The 19,091-nt window shown below is 38.6% G+C and overlaps 1 protein-coding gene across 1 annotated transcript in view; it reads left to right on the top strand.

Moving 5' to 3' along the window:
* The first annotated feature begins 724 nt into the window (after positions 1–724).
* LOC124643999 (Kv channel-interacting protein 1) overlaps positions 725–19,091 on the top strand; it is a 75,599-nt gene continuing 57,232 nt past the window's right edge. The window contains exon 1 of the mRNA XM_047183155.1: positions 725–1,060. The gene's annotated coding sequence lies outside the window, so the exon portion shown is untranslated. The remainder of the gene's footprint in view (positions 1,061–19,091) is intronic.

Here is a 19,091-nt window from a genome sequence, read left to right as displayed (position 1 = left end):
CTAAACGCAACTCATCCTTGTAAGGGACGAGGTATTATCTGTGGGACATCGATAACGTTATGGCGGTGAGGAGGTGTCGCTGTGTTGCCATGCGTGAGAGTTTACCCCTAAAACCGGGGAGATATTATGTTGTAGGTGGCACAGGATTAATACTGAAAATGAAATATATTAGTGTGAAAAATTACAATTAATTCGTAACATAGATGAAATCTTACGAAGTAGAACAACAAACAAGTTATTAGCTGATTTTGCTCAATGTTGTTTTGGTGTTAAATAAAATTAAAATCGAGCTTTCCTATATACCAAGATATCAACAAAAAACGCTCTAGATCAAGCTATTCTTGTTGTATGTACAATGATAACTTAGTTTATTCAGAATTACAAGACAGAGTATGATAATTTTTAACACGCTTATATTAGCTTGACTTGTAACTATGTATGTAAGAAAATCTTAGAATCTTAATTTGACGCACTTCCCGGCCTTCGATTAGGATGAAAGAGTTCTCTCTCTAAGTTCTGATGACATTACGCGTGTTTTTTTAGTTTTTTAAACTATATTTTTTTTTATACAGGTATTCCTCAAATCATTAATTTATTCAATGCCCGGTTTCTTTACACATTCGTTTTTTTTTCCTTTATTTAACAAGGATTATTTGAAAAAACTGTTATCTCTTTATTTAATATTAACCAGGTGGGAAAAACTAAAGCAGTATGAGGCAACCCAACCAGTAACCGCCCGATCCCGGGCCGATGCAAACGCGCGTGAACCCGGTTACGAATCTATTTTTACCGTAAAAAACGCACAGAAAATACCGCGGTAAAAAAAACATACGCCTTACTGTTATAATCATGAATAAAATTGTAGCGAGAAACATGTGAATGGTCATTATTCATTCGTATATTTGTTAATTTGTAGTTTGGAAATTGGACGCGAGCATTTAGGGACTAAGGGACTCGTTCTATGACAATTTTCTCTGAAATAATTTCATTTTGTAGATTTACTAGTGTTTTTTTTTTCCTAAATTATAGTGTCCTGCTTATGTGGTTGCGTGATCAAAAAGTAAGTATTGATATTGTATTAAAATTAATATTTTTATACTCAATAATCGATTTTGCTTATTTATTTTTTTTCTATTTATTTTTAAGGTTGGTAACTCTGTGTTTGATTTTGTTTTTTTTTTTGCATTTTTTTTTCTTTTACACCTGTATCTGTTGCGTTCGTTTTTTTCCAATAAATTGTTTTATTTATGTTTTTTGTTGTTTTTGTTAAACCTTTTTCTAAATTGACATTATGCTTGTAATATTCTTTAGTTAGAAAACTAAATAATAGCGTTAAAAGGTTAATGCTATCATAAATAACGTTGTTACTCGCTTGCTAATAATTGTGAAAACCATGGAGCTTTTAGACTGACTAGATCATAGACAAAGCTTTTTCTTCCTTTGCGTGGAAGAAAATAAAGGACTATGATAACAAAAATAAAAATATAAGAACTATGTTTTATTCTGCTAGGTCAATAAATAAATAAAACTGGTCGGTATGTAATTCTTTGAATAATTGGAAATGTTAAAAAAAAAAAAAAAAAAACAACAAATAATGAAATATAATTTTCCCACGATAAAATGATTGCATCTTACCTTGCATTTTTTTACTTTCATTAACAAATTGACGTTACTGGCTAGTGGCTCCAGTCTATTCCTATAGCGGGTACCTATCTTATTCATAATTAAAAATTAATAAAATATGTATAACGGCCAGTTTCTTCATCAAAAGTTAAAGTTAAAGTAATGTCTAAAGTAAAAGTAACGGTTAAATTAAATTTTTCTATTAGTTTTTCTGTCACTTTAGCCTTGAAAAAACGAATTTGACCGTTACTTTTACTTTAGACATTACTTTAACTTTAACTTTTGATGAAGAAACTGGCCGTTACTTTTACTTTAGACATTACTTTAACTTTAACTTTTGATGAAGAAACTGGCCGTTAAAGTAAAGCAAGAAGTATTTGTAGGTACTTTTACCCGGGTGCGTGAAGTAGTTACCTCAAGGAACCTGTGAACTTGCTGACAGAAGCTATGACAATAATAAATAACAAAAAAACGTAGTTACCTATAAACATCCGAATTGACAACCTCTTTTTTAAAAACTCAGTTAAAAAGACAATTGAAACAAAGACAAAACAGTCGCAATTCCGCTGAGAAAGTGCATCTGGCTAGTAAAATTATAATTAATTTATTACCTATACCTATTCATGGTCAAACCCGTGGGAAATAGTAGTATGCTTTCTGAACAATCACTTAGAGTAACACACTGCAGACTAAACAGTTGGCCCTATGTTTTTTTCTTTCTTTCTTAGCCTTAACTGTCTCTAACCTAAGAAAAGATGGATGGATTGCCTGAAGGATAACATGAATAGGAAGGGAGTGAGTGTCAGTATGACGAGTGACAGGGGAAAATTGAAGAGGATGACATATTGCGCCGTCCCCAAATAAAATTGGGAACAGGGCAGGAGGAAGAAGAAGAGCCCTGACTGCCCTCACTGGTGGGCAAAAGCCTCCCCATTACCTCACATGTCTTCACACCTCTCGATCCTTCGATTGTTCCCACCAATCGGGGTTGTAGAAATCCAGGTCTTCATGTTTTCCTGGGCCTTCCTCGTCGGCGGTAGCTGTCTTGTGGTATCCACTGGGTGACTACGTTCGCCCACCTGTCTGACCCGATGCTTGGCAAACATTTTTTAAAGAAAATTGTGATTCCAATCAAAGTTCTCAGTCAGTCTGATGCCGGCTAAATACCTGATCTTTGCAATGCTTACTACCATTCATCTTCATACTGATTAATGAGCCCAAACAAACTATCGGCCGACTAAAAGTTTGCTGTGTGCGGGTCAGTCGATCAAGTAATGATAGTCTTATAACAAATTAGATTTTTCCCCCGGGGTCGCTCATGTCTTAAGCTCATAAAATATTATAAACTATAACTAGCTTCCGCCGTTGGTATGACCCGCGTCTCGTGGGAACTACTGCCTGTCATCGTCATCCTCCGAGCCTTTTCCCAACTATGTTGAGGTCGGCTTCCAGTCTAGTCAGTATCAGTGTTTTTCAAGGAGCGACTACCCTAACTACCTACTGCCTGAACCGGGAGAAAATATAGCCTATCGGGAAAAGTGTAGCTTCCCAACCAACAGTAAAAAAAAATCGAATTGGTTCAGTTTTTTTTGAGGCGTTTTGGTTAAAAACAAACAATTAAAAATATATTATTACTATAGAATTAAATTATTAATTATTATAGGTCCTTATATAGTTTTGATATAGAAGTATAGATAAGCGTATCCTCTCGGGATCGCCTGTCTTAAGCGCATAGAATGTAAGTAGCTTCCGCCCGCGGTTTGACCCGCGTCTCAAAGGCACTACTTACTTTGATGTCTATTCTGTACCAGCTCTCATTTAGACATCTTTGGCAGTCGTTATGGGTAGTCAGAAGCCAGAAACGAGAAAGTTTGACAAATAGTTTTACCAAGGACTGACTACCTTCTGTGGCACACTGGTACTCAGCTGCATCTGGTTATTTATTTATTTATCAATTTATGTACACAGTGAACATATAAAAGAAATAGACATAGCATAGAAATAGTGCAAAGGTACTGCTTATTTCTAAATCGAAATCTCTTCCAGCAGACCCGTAGTAGGAGAGTTAGAATAAAGAGAAGTAGATAGACTGTGTAAAAGGACATAGTAAAGATATATAAATTACACACATATATACATAAAGCAAAAGATAATCCATACATATTTTATAAAATGACTCTATGAAGAAGAGGAGGACAAATAGTAACTTTTGAGTTTCTGTTTAAAAGTTGCAACAGTTTGACAGCTCCTTAATTCAGGCGGCAGCGAATTCCACAACAGTACTGCGTTTACTGTGAAGGAGAAGGAATAAAAGTCAGTGGAATGGGAGGGGATTTTAAGGAGAGATTTGAGATGCGTTCTACAGAGCGCATCAGGCGAGCGAACAAATGAAAAGCGTTCTCGCAGATAGGAAGGAGTTTTGGGATTAAAAAGAAGATACAAAATGCGCTGGTTAGCCTGGAAGCCGACCCCAACATATTTAGGAAAAAGGCTAGGCAAATGATCGGTAGGCGACTTGATCACTACTGAGCGTCCCCAACTTACGCATACAAACACAATGCCTGTACATTCACACACAGCTATGTCTCACCCGCTTTCGTACAAAATACTTTTTCCTTCAGATTTCACACATTTATATCCAATTTTACACTCGGGACCCACTTGAATAATCAAGTAACAAATGGTAAATTAAAAATGCATGTAATCTTACCTTACGGGAACTTACAGAGTTGAGATAAATCGATGCGGTGTTAGGAAACTTACTAGCAACGACCCCTGACTTCCTACAGTTGAATATGTTTACTTCTATACTGATGATGTCCTCCTAGCCGATTATCGGCTACGGCGGCTGTTCTCATGTAAGGAGCTTAGCCAACTGCGCAGAACATAATATAGTGCACAAGCATTTGCACAGACACAGGTGCACTCACTATTCTTTCCCTCTCATAGCGCGATGGGACGGCAATCCGACGCGACCGGAGAGAGATCCGGCGCAGGACCAACATTAACGTGCTTTCCGATGCACGGGTGACTTCTATAGATAGATACTAATAGCATAAAGAGGAAACAACACTGGTACTCAGCTGCATCCGGTTAGACTGGAAGCCGACCCCAACATAGTTGGGACACGGCTCTGGAGATGATGATGATTAAGCAAAAAAGATCTTCTTCTTCTTCTTCTTCGTCTTAGCGACTCCCGTCTTGTGACGGGGTCAGCTTTCCGTATCTTCTTCTTCCACTTCGCTCTATCCTGGACATCTTCCTCTTCGAGTTCGCAGCTTATCATATCATTCTTTACGACACTCAACCACTGCAGTTTTGGCCTGCCTCTGCGCCTTTGACCGGGTATATCGAGATTGAGTGTCGCATTGCCGATGTATTCAGGTGGTCTCCTTTTTACATGTCCGTACCATCGCAGCCGTTTTTCCTGTATTTTGTCGGCGACATCGCGTACTCCAAGGCTACCGCGTACGTACTCGTTGCGGATCTTATCGAGCCTCGTTACTCCGCACATCCACCGCAACATCTTCATCTCGGCAACTTGGATGGTACTGTAGCGCGTGGTGCGCTAGGAACCGGGGATCTTCAGGATATTAAATTAAAACATTCAATAATAACTTTAACTTTGCGTTTATTCGCAGACTCCGGGGGTGAAGTGACATACTTCAATATATAAAAACTATTCTATTTCTATTTATATCATTGTCCGGCCAGTATCAATTACAATTAATAAAACCTACTTCTAATCTACTTTAGTACTACATCTCTACATCAGCTACGCCCTTAGGATAAAGTTGAACTTTATCTCAAAAGCGCAGCTTTAGGCGGACAATCATATAAATGTTACCTGCCTAAACCTATCAGAACTTTACCTACGCACGGAATTAACAATAACACGTTCCTTACAATGGGATAGTTAACGATAACATGCGTAGTCAATGATTTAATTGTGCCATGTTGCACCACAATAACGCACGTTAGCATTAACTCGCACGCAACAAAAACCGTGCGAAAAAGTTGCGTGGCGTGTTGCTAATGGCTGATTTACATTGAGTCAGTAACTGACGTCAGTCCACTGACAAGTCAGTGCTGACCCGGCACTGCCATCGTGTAAATTGATTTGAAGTCAGTACAGTACTACTGACGAAACACTGACACTACACTGACTTCGTGTAAATAGCACGCGTCAGTTTTCGGCGCCTACACTGACGTCAGTTACTGACTCAATGTAAATCAGCCTTAACAGCAAAGGATATTCAAAGTGAACACCCGTCCTGAAGGGATTACCTTTCAAGCGAAGAAAAACTTTGTATTGACAACTTACAACTTCGCCGGACGCTAACGTGTCAGATGAAGGGATAAGTCACCGTTATCAAAGTTTCTCACCTAACGTGATATAATTAAACATCTTACCCAATAATTATTTTTTTACAATTTTGGAATATTAAATAATAAATAAATCAAATATAGGGATCATAAATCTTCGGCAGAAACCATTGTGTCAAGCAAACACTCTTCGCAAGGCTATGCCCCTTATTGCGAAGTTGATCTCAACCTCAATTCACCATCCAAATATTTTTTTTTCAAAACCAAATCAGATAATTATTTTGGGATCAGATTTACAGAGCAATGTAAAAAAAACTTATAAAAATAACACAGGCTTGACCACATTGGTTATCTTCATCTTCCTTCATATTGAAGATGAAGTAGCTCTGCCGTGGACATCATCTTCTCACGAAGATGAAGTAGCTCACCATCTTATCCCTTCACCGGCAATGCTCGTACCACTCGTTCCAGGTAACATGTAATTATAAAATACGTATTATAAAAACGTCATATAAAATTAACGAAAATGTTTCCTATCTTTATATTTATCTACATTTTGCCTATTTAAAAATACTAAATTATCGTCAATATTACGCAGTTGTATCTGTTTTTTGTACTGCGTGTCTATCCTCTCCTCAGAAGGATAAAAATGATGATATTCATTGTTTTTCTTAACATTTTTCCGATAACAATAACAAGAATCTACAAACTTCTTATTGTTTATCACCTTTGATGATGTAGAAGTCTGACTAGACTTCAAAACCATACGTTTACGTCGCTTTCGCAAAACTTTTCTTCGAATATTATTTACTTTTAGTTTATTTTGAAAATAAATATAATTATTTTTATTTAATTTGTCGCCAATGTCATCTGTCGTTTTGTCATTATTTGTGTCACTATGGTGATCCTTATCCGTCAGTATTGACACTGACACCTTTTTTCTTAAAGTATCAATATCAATAAATTTCGAAACAAAACTCCTTTTCAAAATTAAATAATTATTATATAGAAAAATCTATCAAACAATCATTTTTAGAGAGAAAATCTCGGCCAAGAATTATATTTTGTTGAATATTCTTTATAACCAAAAACTTCTGCTTGAAAAAACAAGAATCTATTAATAAATTCAATGATGCTTCTCCTAAAATTGTTAAATTAGCACCAGAGACTGTCGTAGCAGAATTCTTCGTGCTCTCTTTGATATATTGAATATCGAGCTTTGTTGCAAACTCCTCAGATACACAAGAGATCGAAGCTCCTGTGTCCACTAACACCCTAAACTCCTGTTGAGCAATCAGAACATTAATAAATGGACCGGTCTCACCAGACTTATACTCTACTTCCGATCCAATCGCCAGCAGTTCCACAGGCTGCTCCGTATGCTGCTCCACGTGCAGCTCCTTCTCATTTTGCTGCATCTCCATGTCTTTGCTCGGCGTTGCTTCTTTCTTTACGCTAAAAATATTTTGTGCATTAAACGGTGTACATGGAGAATTTTCATATTTCTCAGGGTATTTCTTATCATCACTCCTCTGCGGAATGATTGGCAAATTCATGACATTTCTCTGTACTTTTCCAAATAAATCTCTCATTTGAAAAAGTGTATCACGCAGCTCATATTTTGATGCAAAGAGCTGTGAGCCTAATGCGGCTTTATATTTAAAAATAAGCCCTTTTAAGTACACTTTAATAAAAATGTTATCGTCTGCAATGTCTGCTTTGGTCTGTAACCCACACAGACGGTAATAGAATGACAGTAATTCTTCTTCTTGCTCCTGTCGAGCGTTGTAGAATTTTTCTACATAATTTATATTATCTGGGAACTCTGCCCTAAGTTTATCGCATAGCGTCTTATACTCAATGCCCTCTACGTAAATATATTTGAAAAACGTCAGAGCAGGGCCTTGTAAATATGCACCTAGTAACAGTGCTAGATCCTTTTCCTTCCATTTATTAATTGCAGCAATGATGCGAAATTGGAAAAGGAAATCTTCAAAAGAAACGTCATTGACGCCAGAAAACAACTCTATGTCCTGGGACATCTTTCACACACTAAATTAATTAAAATTTCACTTAGCTGCTTTCATGCGTGTTCCAATATCTCATTAGAACTTATTACAATGCCCAGGAAGACTTCATCCAGCCTTTTCTTCCTCCCGACTTCAAAATGTCACCAAGCGACTTTTTAGCGTGACCTGAAAAATACTTGGGGCTTTGGCGTCGGCGCCTCCACCAAATTGTAGCGCGTGTGTAGGAACCGGGGATCTTCAGGATATTAAATTAAAACATTCAATAATAACTTTAACTTTGCGTTTATTCGCAGACTCCGGGGGTGAAGTGACATACTTCAATATATAAAAACTATTCTATTTCTATTTATATCATTGTCCGGCCAGTATCAATTACAATTAATAAAACCTACTTCTAATCTACTTTAGTACTACATCTCTACAGTACTGACATGTTTTTTTGTTACGGCCCACGTCTCGCTTCCATAAATCAGAACTGGTCTTATGACTGACTTATAAATAATCCCTTTTAATTTAATGGGCATTCGACTGTCCCAGGTAACTCCTGTAAGCTCGCGCCACTTAAGCCAGGCGGCTGATACTCGGTTCTGAATATTATTTTCCAGGCTTCCGGATTTGGCAATTATGCTACCCAGGTATTTATACTCCTCGCACTGTTGAACTACTTGTCCATCAACCACTATCGGGTCAGTACGGGGGATAGGCACATTGTACTCCATATACTGGGTCTTCGAAACGCTCAGAACCAGGCCACCTGCCTGCAACTGTCTCTTCCATGCCTCTAGAGCGTCTTCCAGAGCCTCACGAGTCGTTGTACAGATTGCTACATCATCCGCGTATACAAACGTCCACGATGTTTTCTGTTGAGCATACTCGGTGAGCGTGTCCAGCACGAGGCTGAATAAGAATGGGCTCAAAACCGTTTGTCACTCCTACGGTAGTTCTTATAAACGAACGAACATTCCTGTACATGTCGGCAATTACTGAGACGTATGCTTCAGGGACATTTCGTCTCCTGAGACTCCACCAAATGGTACTTCGAGGGACACGATCAAAAGCCTTTTCCACATCAAGAAATGCGATATATAGGGGCTGGATCTTTGCTCTGTATTCGTCTGAATAGAATATAATCATTTATTTGCCATAAACATGTGTATACATAAATACACACGCAGCTGCATGTATGATGTATTGCATGTAAGATGGTACAATTATATTACTGAATCCACTGAATTTCAATTTCGCCCTTTTTTTTAACGACGTCAAAAATCATCAAAATCATCCCGCTGAGGGTGAGCAGCGGTGAGGGAGTGTCAGACTCTTACTGACTAAAAACCATCGTGCGGTAAATCACGCGAACAATCCCGCAGCCCCGGCAGCCATAGACTGACATAGACTATTTTGACTGGTTAAAGGTTCCCCCGGGATACGAATAAAACTGGGGGAGGAAGCCAGTTTATTAATAAGACTGTAAATATTCGAAGGGACTTAATCTTTGCATAATTAGTTTAATTGCGTTGTAAACTGTCTCAAGAGTAACCGTAGTTTGTATTCCATCAAGCTAATATTATGAAGCTGAAGTTTGTTTGGGCGCGGTAATCTCAGGAACTACTGGTCCGATTTGAAAAATTCTGAAAGTGTTAGATAGCTCATTTATTGAAGGAGGCTATTGGCTGCTTTTTGTCCAGGTGCGTGGAGTAGTTCCCAGGGGATGCGGGCGAAACCGCGGGGAGCAGCTATTTAATAAATAAACTGTTGGACATCGTTACATATCTTTAGGCTAAACTCTGAGAGTTTCTATCTTCAAATCCTCATTTGATGGTAATGGCATTACCTAGGATGGATGAATACTGTTTCAAGCAGGGGCCCGATTCTGCTTAGTTAATAATGTCAACATTGAATAGACATCGAATCGCAATAGCAGTTTTAACCTTAGCGGGCATTCTGCTTCTAATATAAGACCAATCGTATTCCAACGACATTCGATTGGTTTGCGATTGGTCTATACGTTAGTTTGCTCTACAATCATAGTGCAATCGTAAATAATTTGCAGAAAATATGATTAAAATCTCAGAAACAGATAAAAATGTTTAACTAAAAGAAAAAATAGCGGAATGTCACATACGGTTCAATCGTAATTGAGTCGTGATTGGATCTCAGTTGGATGTGAATCGTATGTCGCTTAAGTAAAATCAGTATAATCGCGCCCCAGGTCAAAAATGTAGCGTTGACTCCTACAATAACACTGGTAGATATTTCTGCAACTTTGTTTATGTGTTCGCAAAACGTATTTACAAGTCAATCATTTGGTTTTGACTAGAATATCTTTGGCTTGTCTATAACTCAATAACAATGGGCTTGTGGCTAGGTAACAACCCTAGTATTCGATCGATTATCATTCACCGGTTACTCCGTCTTCTTCTTATCAAGTGAGCTTCAGGTTTAATCACCTAGCAAGCTCTGGTGTCAGTTTTCTCAAATCCGCCTGACGGCCTCTGACATGGCATTGTAACAACGACTGCTACTGAGTAGCATTTGTGGCTTAAAAAGCCCTCTCAGTCGCAGGAGTGTAACACAGCTAACTTCCAGACTCCGAGCTGCTTTGTGAAAGTTTCTTAAACCCACACAGCGATGATTTCGATTCGACGAATTCCTCCGTGTTTCGGAAGACACGTTAAATTCAATTTGTAGCTGGAACCCCACAATTTAGGTCCCGGCTGTCATTTGAACATCTTTGGCAGTCGTTACGGGTAGTCAGAAGCTAGTAAATCTGACACCAGTCTTACCAATGGGTATCGAGTTGCTCTGGTAACTGGGTTGAGGAGGTCAGATAGGCATTCACTCCTTGTAGCACACTGGTACTTATATCCGGTTAGACTGGAAGCCGACCCCAACATAGTTGGGAAAAGACTCGGAAGATGATGATGTAAGCGCAAATGCATTAGCAAATGCGTTTGTAAATTAGTATAAAAGCGTATTTTTCTAATGTGTACTAAACTATTGTCTCACGAACATCTGTAACACGACTAATGAGAAATGTCAGTCCTGCACCTGATCTCTCTCCGGTGGTGTCGGATTGCCGTCCCATCGCGCTTTGAGAGTGAAGGAATAGTGAGTGCACCTGTGTCTGCTCAAATGCTTGTGCACTATAATATGTCCTGCGCAGTTGGCTGATCTCCTTACATGAGAACAGCCGTAGCCGATAATCGGCTAGGAGGTCATCATCAATGAGAAACACATCAGTTTGCTGTCATTTCAAAGTTCGTAATAACTGTGCTACACTGAAAACCAAGAAATTGGGTCAGCTGAAAAGATTATACTATTTTTGGTATTAGCTACAAATAACTTTGCGGCGATAGATTTGGATGTTAATGACTTTAAGACAGTTATAATCATCGGCACGGATCTTGAACGCTGACCTTCACCTGCGCAGAAGTAATTTATTGGGTCCCTTTTGTGGTATGAAGTAAGGCGCGGGGGCGGGCTAAAGGGGTGAAAGGCCTGCAGTGCATCGCGTCATAGCCGTCACTCGGGATTGGTTCTTTGCTAATAAATCACTTCTGCGCAGGTGATGGTCAGCGCTCAAGATCCGTGCCGATGATTCTACAGTGTATGAATTAAACACAACAGCTCTCGTTAAATAAGTTTTCCATTTTGAAGTCAGCCATTTGATATCTTGTTTTCCCGTTTTATGACATTCATCATCATCATCATCATCTCAGCCATAGGACGTCCACTGCTGAACATAGGCCTCCCCCTTAGATCTCCATAGATACCTGTTGGAGGCGACCTGCATCCAGCGTCTTCCGGCGACCTTTATAAGGTCGTCTGTCCACATTGTTGGTGGACGTCATAATGACATTCACTAGTTTCTTATCGAAAAACAAAAATCGAATTATAAAACCTTCGAGTCTATGCCAATATTATACAGAAGAGTTTGTTTACAGTTTGTATACTTGTCATAGTCCATCCATATTTTATTCTAGTTTTCAGTATTTGTTGTTGTAGCGGCAACATGAGATGCAGCCTGGTGACAGACGGTCGGACGGACGGACAGAAGAGCGAAAACAATAAGGTCCCGTTCTACCCTTTGGGCATGGAATCCTAAAAATTAAATAAGTTAGTCTAACACTCATAAATAGATAGTAACACTCATTCTTGCTTCTTTTTGAGCTGTAAAACAAAGCATGCGGTGTTTACCTTTAAATAGGTATGCAGTCTTGTTTATCCGAAGCTGAAAATCGATCTCAGTGGCGTGCACTTGGAGAGGCCTATGTCCAGCAGTGGACTGCGATAGGCTGATGATGATGATGATGATGATGATTGTTTATCCTAAGCTTACCAAACATAAGTCATACATGATTAGCTGTAACACCTATTGGTAAACCATAAATAAATAAATAAATGGTCCGAAACTATTGAAGCTATTTGTAAACACTTCCCCCGTGTGTCATGGCTACTTTTCTATCCGGTTACGCGAAGCATTAAAAAATAAACTTACAAACAACAACACAATTAATCAAAATAAAATCCCGCGCAATATTACGCCACAGATTATACACTTATACGAAAACTCCGCCAAAACTATTAAAACCTCTTTACAGACCCAAATTGAATTAGTATGCAAACTCCTTGGTTGGCATCTTGCCAAGATGTCGCCTTTAATATCAACGATAAACTATTTACAAATAACATACTAATGTGTGTACGAAAATGTCAGACTTGTTTTTTTAACTCTACCTCATCATCTCTCGAACCTTTTCCCAACTATGTTGGGGTCGGCTTCCAGTCTAACTGGATGCAATTGTGTACCAGCGTGCCACAAGGAACTACTGCCCTACCTGACCTCCTCAACCCATGTAATGCAACTTTTCATGTGTATATATACATGTGTGGAGTATCTTGGACACCAATGACTGTGTTTCTCTCACGATAAACTGTAGGTCCCGGCTGTCATTGAACATCTTTGGCAGTCGTTACGGGTACTCAGAAGCCAGCAAGTCTGACAGCCAGTCTTACCTAGGCTTATTGGATTGATCAGGTAACTGGATTGAAGAGGTCAGATAGGCAGTCGCTCTTTGTAAAACACTGGTACTCAGCTGCATCTGGTTAGACGTAGTTGGGAAAAGGCTCGGGAGATGATGAGTTTTGTCAAGTGTCATAGATTGGCTTAGATTCGTTTTCAGTCAAACATACATTTGTTTTTATGGTTCCGTACCCAGAGGGTAAAACGGGACCCTATTGTTTTCGCTCCTCTGTCCGTCCATCCGTCCGTCACCAGGCTGTATCTCATGAATCGTGATAGTTAGAGAGTTGAAATTTTCACAGATGTTGTATTTTTGATGCCGTCATAACAACAAATACTGAAAACTAGAATAAAATAAATATTTTGGGGGGCTTCCATACAACAAACGTGATTATAAATAATGGTACGGATCCCTACGTGCGCGAGTCCGACTCGCACTTGACCGGTTTTTTGAGATGTAACAAACAACAGTTTTACTCCTTGCATAATTTGCAGCGTGCCAAGATATTCATATTTCACACACTCGTAAAATAACAACTACACTGCGAGCAATGAAAATGGGCTAGTCAGAGTAGTGTTTATTTGCTCATAACTACATATATTTAGTCTTATCTCGTTTTTCGATTACGTAGGTCCTTTCTTATTTATATAAAAAAAAAACCAAGTGCGATTCGGTATCGCGGACGGAGGGTTCCGTCCATTATTTTTAAACGACCAAAAATCACATTTGCTATAATGGAATCTACCTGAAATATTTATTTCAGTATAGTAGTTTTCAGTATTTGTTGTTATAGCGGCAACAAAAATACATCATCTGTGTCAACTCTCTAACTATCACGGTTCATGAGATACAGCCTGGTGACAGACGGACGGACGGACGGACAGACGGACGAACAGAGGAGTGAAAACAATAGGGTCCCGTTTTACCCTTTGGGTATGGAACCCTAAAAAGCAAGCAGTGTGATTCTATAAGACTTCACTCTAAACTTCGCATCTGAATCCGCCGTGAGTTACTACACTAGCGCTACTCTTGCGAGCGTGTTTGCGAGTTGAACTAAATTAAACTCGAGATTTTGACAGATAAAATATGAGATGACTTTTGGAACGTTTTGAACCGAATGTGAAGTGAGAGTGAATAGCGAAGTGAAATGCGAGTTGTTGTCTGAATTTTATAGAATCGACGTAAAGGTTCGAGTCGGAATAGCGGACGAAGGGATCCATACCATTTTTAAACGACCAAAAACACCATTTGTTAAATGAAATCCACGGAAAAATCGGATAATAAATGGGACCGATTTTTTGTAGGTCGTTTTGTAGGACATGGGCGTTGCACAATTGCTAATCGTATGTTCTATTTTTAACCTACAAAAAAACATTTTTGTTTGTTTGTTTGTGCCCTAAACGCTGCGAAACTGCTAAACCTATATTGAAAATTCTTTCACTGTTTTAAAGCTACGCTCTTCCCTAGTACCTAACATAAGCTATTTTTTAACATAGCGAAAACTAGTGTTTACAAATGTTTTGGCAGTAGGTAGTTCCTAAAACTAATCTTAGTGAAAACAATAATATTACAATTTAAATCCAGTTGGAATATTTCTTAAAAGATTCAGTCAAAATATGCAGTTCTTGTGTATGTCTGTCAGACAAGTTTATTTTAGACTGGCTGATATCCCGCGGTTTCACCCGCGTCCTTTGAAAACTACTGGTCGCACCGGGATAAAAATAATGTAGACTATGTTACTCGCAGATAATGTAGCTTTCTAATGGTAAAATATTTTTTTTTATCGGTCCAGTAGTTCTTGAGTTTATCTATTACAAACAAACAAAGATTTCCTCTTTATAATATTAGTATAGATTTAACATCTTTCTAAAAGTAAATATAAGTTTTATAGCATTTTTATACATTTTACGACAGCTTTGAAGTTTTATATGTATATAATTCCAATTTGTTTATCTTTGATAACGTATACCCTAACATTCTTACTCTTAATATAATAGGTATGCATGTACTAGCTAAGTATATTCCGCGGTTTTACCTGAGAAAATATTACTGTCTGTCTTCGTTCACCAAAACTACTGAAGCGATTCAAATTAAAGTAAGTACTTAGATAATAGTCTAGGGCTCATGGCTATGTCTAAGCCACGGATCGATCGATCAAAAGGTTAGGCAACGCTTAACGCGGTCGGTCTCTGGATGGGTAACCATCTTATCATGACGAGTTCTTCCGTGTTTCGGAAGGCACGATAAATTTGTGTGTCCCAGCTGTCATTTGAACATCTTTGGCAATTGTTACCTTTCGTTGACTACCTACCCACCCAATCAGAAGTCAGAAAGTCTGACACACACAAATAGTCTTACCAAGAGGTATTGGGTTGCCCGGGTAACTGGGCTGTGGAGTTCAGATAGGTAGTCGCTCTTTGTAAAGCGCTGGTACTCAGCTGCATCCGGTTAGACTGGAAGCCGACCCCAACATAGTTGGGGAAACGGCTGTCTGAGAATGGTCTAAGGATGTTTTTTATCCAGATGCGGCAAATAGTTCAGGTATGTATATTATATAAAAGCTACAGCTTCCTAAAAAATAGCCAAGTAGTTAAAATAATATATTTTTATATTATGAATGTCAAGTGGGGCAGTCTGGTTACTGTCTAGTTTGAAATTATACGCCAACTGTAAGATATCGAATTATTGGCATAAAAACGAATGAAATAACATTAGATTATACATATCTACATAACAAAAATACGTACAGGGCCGATTATCGGCTATGGCGGCTATTCTCATAATGAGATCAGCCAGCTACGCAGGACATATTATATGCACACAGGTGCACTCACTATTCCTACACTCTCTGCGCGCGATGGGACGACAATCCGACAGCACCGGAGAGAGATTAGAAGCAGGACTGACATGCAAATATCCTCGCGCTAATCTTAGAAAGTACTGATCCCACTCGAAAAAATCTTTCAGTGGAACAGGAACAGGACCAGCATTTATCAATGTTAAATTCCTATCTCTGGTAATCAAAACCACAGGTAGATAGAATATTGGATCGGCAGTTAGTTACAATATGTAATTATCTGTCCATTACATACATTATAGCGGGTGGTCGACCACAATGCTATATTGGCAAAATCTATATCTACCTATGTTGCAGTGAAACTATGACAGATACTAGACGTTTCTAAAAATAATCAGTTAGAAGCCAGTAAGTCTGACACCAGTCTAATAGGTTGCCCGGGTAACTTGGTTGAGGAGGTCAGTTCGGCAGTCGCTTCTTGTGGCACACTGGTACTCAGCTGCATCTGGTTAGACTGGAAGCCGACCCCAACATAGTTCGGAAAAGGCTCGGGAGAATGAAGATATTATTTATTTATTTATTTGCATCAGGCATCTAAGGCCCATAGAAAATACAATACTTAAATATAATAACATTATGATTATGAGAGATTGAGAAAAGTTGATGTGTCTTCTCTACATTTTCTGTTTTTTTATTTTTATTATTAACACGCTATATTAGCTTCAATTGTAACTATGTATGTAAGAAAATTTTAGAATCTTAATTTGACCCACTTCGCGGTCTTCGATTAGGATGAAATTTTGCACACGCTCTGAGTTCTGATGACAATACATGACTAGCGTGTTCTTTAAGTTTTTTAAAGTAGGTACCTGCTTCCTGCTACCTGTACATATTAATTTTGTACAAGTGGTTCAAAATGTACATAGTTTTGTGAATTACCTGCGACACTGCAATGCTCTATTTAACCACAAATGTATGATACGATCTACCTACGATATAATTACTGGGGTAGATTACTGATTACTGAGTACATGTATTGAACCTTTACTTTATTTGCCTGACATTTCAATAGTTGGTGAGCAAACCAACTTGGTTTGTTGGATTAAATAACAAAAAACACGCTTTTAGCACGCACAATTTTTTGGATTAATTGGATTTGTACCTAACATTGACATTTCGCTGGTCATGTATTGTCACCATAACACAGAGCGTGTGCAAAATTTCATCCTAATCGAAGACCGGGAAGTGGAGCATATTAAGATTCCAATATTTTCTTACATACATAGTTACAAGTCAAGCTAATATAAGCGTGTTAAAAATTAGGCTTAGGCTTTTCCTTAACTATGTTGGTTATATAAAGATAAAAAGTCATATATTCAAAATAGGCTCAAAATCAGCGCCTTTTGAAGGCTAAATTTAGAAAACACAGCCCCCAAAACGCCTGCACTTCACCAATTCCTATGTGTTTTTGCTGGGAAGAATTGGCACAACAAACTCCCCAGCAACATATTTTTGAATTGTACCCAGTAGAAGGCTACATTATCTATGAGTGTCATAGACTATGTATATCGTATCCTAGTACTGAAAGTAGTTCCCTCGGAAGTGGGTGAAATATATAAAATCTGAACTGTTTTATTGTTTTGCTTGCACGCGGTAATCTCAGGAATTATCAGTCCGATTTGGAAAATTCTTATACTATTAAATAACTCATTTACAGAGGTAGCTATGTTACTGTGCTGAGGTATAGGAAGAGCGAGAGGTAGAGGTTAGGGTTGAGGTATGTAATAGACTGTTTATACTGTGAATGTATTACTTTTTAAAAATAGTGTCTGGAGTTTCTTGCCGGCTCTTCTCCATGAAACCAACTTTTTGGAACCGTGCAAATAGTAATTAGTGTGACGTTTCATAGGTGCCTGCAATGGCCTATGTGAAATAAAAAGTTTTGATTTTGATTTTTGAGGGGGTCGGATAGGGCAGTCGCTTCTTGTAAAGCACTGGCACTCAGCTACATCCGGTTAGACTGGAAGCCGACCCCAACATAGTTGGGAAAAAGGCTCGGAGGATGACTTACAGAGATAGCTATAGGTCTACTTTTTATACGGATACAAGAAGTAAGTAGTTTTCACAGGAATCGTAAAAAACAGTTAGTATTTATAAAACATGTAGTTTCGTACTCGAACTATTGACCTTGAATACAAAAATAACAATCGGAAAGCACTCAGAAACAAATGTAGAATGTTTTAAAAGATTTATTTATTGCATTCTACGATGTAATACGTACTGTCTGTGTCGACAGGGCTGTTAAAACATAAACACGGTTCTTGTCAAATAACCAGATTTTATCCCACTTTATATTCTTTATTATAGGTACTTAAGCTTCTAATTGTCCACTACTTACAAACAATAATATATTATCTGACCTAGTGACAAACTCAGTGTATAAAAGCCGGGGGGTCGGCTCCAGTCTAACCGGATTCAGCTGAGTACCAGTGCTTTACAAGGAGCGACTGCCCTAACTGACCTTCTCAAGCCAGTTGCCCGGGCAACTAAATACCCCTTGGTTAGACTGGTGTCAGACTTACTGGCTTCCGACTACCTGGGGCCCGATTCTCCTAATTTTACTTAAGCGACCTTCGATTGACGTTCGACTCGATTCGACTGAGACCCAATCCCGACTCGATTACTATTGAAGCGTATGTGGCATTCCGCTATTTTTTCTTTGAAATAAACGTTTTTATTCTTTTCTGTCATTCAATAATGAATCATTTTGTCTGCAAATGTTTTACGATTGCAAAATGATTGCACGGCAAACTACCGTATAGACCAAAATTACCAAAATAGCATACCAATCGCACACCAATCAAATGTCAATCGAATACGATTGGTCTTTTATTAGTAGCAGAATGCCCGATATGGTTAAAACTGCTATTACGATCGTATTGCGATTCGATTACTATTCGATTTTGACATTATTAACTTAGGAGAATCGGGCCCCTGTAACGACTGCCAAGGATGTTCAATGACAGTCGGGACCTACAGTTTAACGTGCCATCCGAAACACAGTCATCAATGTGTCCAAGATATACTTAGAGAGTACATACAAACTTAGAAAAGTTGCATTGGTACTTGCCTGACCTGGAATCTAACCCACATCCTCATACTCGAGAGGTTGGCTCTTTACCCACTAGGCCACCACGACTTTCCACCCACTCAACATATCGATGAACTGACTTTTTTAGGGATCCGTACCCAAAGGGTAAAACGGGGCCCTATTGTTTTCGCTCCTCT

This window comes from Helicoverpa zea, chromosome 29, assembly GCF_022581195.2.
Source record: "Helicoverpa zea isolate HzStark_Cry1AcR chromosome 29, ilHelZeax1.1, whole genome shotgun sequence".
In the NCBI taxonomy this organism is placed as follows: Eukaryota; Metazoa; Arthropoda; class Insecta; order Lepidoptera; family Noctuidae; genus Helicoverpa; species Helicoverpa zea.
The sequence above is the reverse complement of the archived record's forward strand: the minus strand, read 5'-3'. Positions and strand labels throughout refer to the sequence as shown.